This window comes from Squalius cephalus, assembly GCF_949319135.1.
Source record: "Squalius cephalus genome assembly, contig: scaffold_57, whole genome shotgun sequence".
NCBI lineage: Eukaryota > Metazoa > Chordata > Actinopteri > Cypriniformes > Leuciscidae > Squalius > Squalius cephalus.
Window position 1 is genome coordinate 565,034 of NW_027645818.1, and position 4,967 is coordinate 570,000.

Here is a 4,967-nt window from a genome sequence, read left to right on the forward strand (position 1 = left end):
AAACTGGACTGTCCTACAAGAACACACAAAAACAATATTGTTAACATTTAACATGAAATTATGGGGTAAGGGACAGGGAGGGGTCTACAAAGAGAGATGGGATGGGTGTGTAAGAGAGAAGGAAAGAGAGGGTGAGCAAAGGAGTGAGAGAAAGGGAGAGGATGGAGAGTGAGAGGGAGGGAGATAGAGTGAGGAACGAGAAGGGACAAAGTATGTCTGATAAAGGGAGAGAGTAAGAGGATAGGAGTGAGGGATACAGTGAGCGCAATAGAGGGGAGGAAAGGAGGGAGAGAAAGTGTGTGTGGTGGTGGGGGGGGGGTGTGAGGGGGAACAAGTGAGAAGAGAGGGAAAGAGAGCAAGGGAAAGGGGGGAGAAAGTGTGCAGTGTGTCTGTGACAGAAGGGGGAGAGAGAAGGGGAGAGGACAGAATGAGAGGAAAGTGAGGGATAGTGAGAGTGAGAGGGAGAGAAGAAAGGAGCAAGAGAAAGTGTATGACTAGGGGGAGAGGCAGAGATCAGAGTGAGGGGATGGAGAGTGAGAGCAAGAGGGAACCAAAGCATAGAGAGAGTGAGGAGGGAGAGAAAGAGCATGTGTGTGGGGAGGGCAGGTGGAAATAGCCTGGCTCTGCCTGTCTACGTACTTCCGCTCATTTAGGTTTTAAGTTGCAAGCCTATCGTTATTGTTGTGTCCCCCGTGGTTAACATATGTCATTACCAAACATTAATGAAACTCCAATTATTTCAAACTTCAGACAAGCGTCCACCAATCAGGAAATAAACGTTTGCCAATGGATCTAGGCCAGACTCTCTGCGAAGTCAGAAGAGTCTGGTATCCATTCCAGGCTAAGGTGGAAAGGCTGAGGATAGAGCAAGATAGGTAGAGAGAAAGGAGGGAAAGAGAGAGAGAAAGGGGGGAAAGAGAGAGAGAGAAAGTGTGACAAGGGTGGAGAGACAAAAACTTACCACATACAACTATCGTGGGAGTTAAGGCAACTTCTGCGAATTCCACGTCTTCGGCCAGACAGGTTTCATCTACGTAGCAAAACATGACCTCCTCCTTCTCATCAAAGTAGGCCAGGAGAAGCAAGACCATCTCGATGACATCTGCAGAAGACCCTGTGTGTTCTCCCCTGATGAATTCAAGCTTGGCCGTGGCTTGGCACAGCTTTTTGTTCTTGTTGGCGGCTATTGTTTTCATATAGTTTAGGAGCCTTTTCCCCTTCTGGTCAACATTCTTCAGAAAATCTTCTTTCAGGTGTATTCCTGTCAGTTCCTGAAAGTGGGTGGTCATTCCAATTTCCATAAACCACCATGGCCAGTCTTCTCTCATTTCTTTAATTGCTCGTCCTTCATTTACTTCTTTTCGTTGAGTGAAATATGTCGCTTTCATGATTGATCTCACCATTTCCAGGTCCTCAGTTTGTTGCAGAAACAGATTTTTCAGCTCATCTTTTTTGTCTTGTTGGCTCTGTGTTGTTTCCCCGAGCGGCAAGAACTTCACTTCCCATTTTATACATCCGTACGTATCTTGAATTGCAGCTCTTTTTGTCTGTGCCATCTCTGAGTCTTCCAGTGTGGATTTTCTTTTTGTGATTTTTGGTGTTGTTTCTCTTCTTGTGTTTTCAACGCGATTTTGAATTTGTTTGGCGAGGGAATGGTATCCAGCGCCGATGACATCTCCCTCAATGACATCCTGTAAGGATTTGGGGTATCGTGCCACTATCTTTTGGGCTACATCTATGGCGTTTCTTTTACTAATCAAAGCAGAGTCTTTCAGCATTTGCCTCACCACAATCCTGACCATTTCTCTTCTTAAAGCTGGCCTTGGTCTTTGGCCCCTCTCCAGGCACTGCACTAACGCCTCAGGAAAGGAGCTCCATGGGATTTTAAATTTGTCTGTCCAGTCTGGTCCTGCGCCATGATGGGCAGTGTTGAAGGATGAGGTGGTAGAAGGCGACTGAGGAGATTGGGAGGGTCCAGGTGAATCAGCAGAACAATCATCCTGGTCCTGGTCTTTAAAAACAAAACACACAGCAACAACAGTTAAAGTGTAACTACTTTTTTTTGCTGGAGTTACACTTTTGAGGCATTCATGAGGTGTTTTTTTATTTTTTACAAGATTCTTTTTCATAGACACTCACAATGCTTGAGCTTTTTATAGATAATTCCCACTTGAATCTATGTGCACTGCATATACTGCAACTCACATTTAAACTTCCAGAAAGCCACCGCCTTGCGAGCTTGAATCGGTCTTAAGACAGACGATACATATTCTTCTTGAATAAACTTGAAGTCTTCTGCTGTTTCTATACCCAGGGTCTGCAGTCTCTCTTCAAGCATATTTTTGGACACCTCCTGTAGGTCTGGGTAGACATCATTAATGGCACCTCGCAAAAATGTCTCCACCATGTCTCTAGTCTGGGGGGGGAGGGAGGAATACATATTCAACACAGCAACAGGACACTTTCGGACATTGATTTTCCTGAAACTTAGCATGCTGATTTGGTCATGTGAAAAAAACATGAAACTGATATTTTGCATGTCTTGGATCAATATTGAAGGAGATAAAATGTGGTTCATTTTATTCTATTTTATTATCACTTTTTATTATTAAAATCAGGTTAAGCTACATTGTAGGGTTAGTAGCCTATAATATTTATGAAAAATATAGAGTTGAAAAGAGCTTTACGATAATTTAAGAATTATTTCTGTGTGGCTTATAGTGAAGGAGAATAACAAGTTAAAGCCATAGCCTAGTTCTCCCTAATTTTCATTTGACTTTAGACTTTTTTTAAGGCCCATCTTTTTGAATTCTGATCCAAGGCATGTGAATTTTAAATTTCATGCTTTTCTCATATGACCAAATCAACATACCAAACTTTTGAGCAGTGGTACATTAAATGCAAACATGAGATCACACTGACAAAACACTGTGTTTCAGAGGAATGACTCTGTGCCCATTGATAATGTATGAAGTCAACGGATAGAAATCTACCAAGTCATTGATGTGAACACACATCATTCCTGTACTTGGTGCCACTACTGAGTACAGGTGGTATTCGGCAAGATACTCAGAATTGTGTGCGTTCACCACAAAATACACAGCTGCATTTTCTCGAATTAAAATGATGACAAGCTCTGCAAGCTCCAAGCACTCATCATTTTTTGAGACCAGGAAATTGCCCTTCTTATATGTTGTTCCTTTGTACTGAATTTCTGTGGAAACACTGGTATCATTTCCTGAAAAGTGAAAGTCACAAACTGCATTTTTAATGGCTTCACTGTAGAGGTTGGGGGAAAAAGCGCAGCTATTTTTAACTTGCAGAAACTGACTACATGCTGATCCTGCTGAAAGATATGCTTGTAACATCTGATGTCTTTCAGACAGAGTTAAGCAGATGTTTTTGAAATTTTTCAAATGCCTTGCACATCTTTTAAAATAGCCATGTTTACTCTCGAAACGCATCGTCCATAGTCTGATCAGGGGACCAAATTTCAAAATCAGTGACGGGTAGTGTCTCAAGTAATGATGTTTAGGTTTTAGAGGAGTGCCTGGAAACAAACTCTTCCTTGACTCCAGATATTCTTGGATCATGATATCCAAGTAAGCCACCTGGGACAATGAAATCTTTTGTGCGCAAACAAGATCAACAATGTCTTTTAGCTGCAAAACTAATTGCCACACATCATCTTCAGCATTTGACACTTTGTCTCCAATTAACACCGGTAACAACCTCAAGAAATTCCAATTCTGGACAGCTTGACCAGACAGTTTTTTGCAGCCAGGTTTGACACAGCATGGCTTAGTAAGCACATCGGATCCCTTGTATTTGAATTGTTTAATGCGCCGGTTGAAAAGTGAATATGTAAACCATTTTTTGCTCTTTATGAAATACTTCAAGAAGAGGGAAACATAGGATAAGACACCCTCAAAAATGTCATGGCCTAAGCATGGTGGTAGACCAGGTTGGCATACATGAAACGCCCGCAAACCATTGAAATCAGAATTCCGCTTTATTCCTCTAACAATTGGTCTGTCTTCAGTGAGATCAGCAACAGCAGAGTTGTAATTATCTGGGTTACGTTGTTGCCCGCAAACATTTGGATTAATCAGAAACTCCCCTTTCGTGACCTCACAGTACCTGCAGAAGTACTTTGAAGTACTGAAGTTTTCAGTAAAGCCACCAATGTTATGAGAGCCTAAATTATCCCCTGCAATACAGAACAAAGCCGCCTTGACAGTTTCTGCACCTACAGTAATTCCGTTTATTTCCAGGTCTTTCAAATCCGACAACATATCTGAGAAAACACTAGCACTTCCAAAACGTTTGAAGTCATTTTCTATGCACAGTAACACAAGGGACATGTGGTCGGTGTTAGACCGTACATGAACAGGTAAATTTGCCACCGAAAAGTAAACAGCAAGAACTTTGTGCTTTTTCTTAGCTGAGCCTAGTGGATTTACAATTTCAAAGGCATCCTGGTATAAAATCAGATTCAGACATTCTGGATTGTCAATTAAGAATTGGTTCGTCTTAAAAACCTGCCCATCGCTTATGTCACTAAAGACACACGGGTCTGTTTCACAAGACTGAGGCAACACTGAGTTGTTCCATAATTCTGATTCAAGTAAACTGGTCAATGTTTGCTGCACAGGTACGTAATAAGCAAACCTTTGTAACATATTTTCATCATTTCCTAATGAAATTCTTTTAGGTTGAACATATTTAAACATGGAATGGAATGTCTGAGCTCTTGAGTAGGTTGTTCTCAATGGGCCCTTGTGAGAAGCAGAAAACAGATCAGACTCCTTCACACAATCACAGATTTTACTAACAGCATCATCTGTTAGATTCAAGTAATTTTTCAAAAGTAACTGCAGTTTGCTCAAAGTGTAATCCAGGCCTAATTCATGAACATTTTGCATCTCTTCAACAATAACCTGTATTGTTGAAGCTGGAATAAGGAG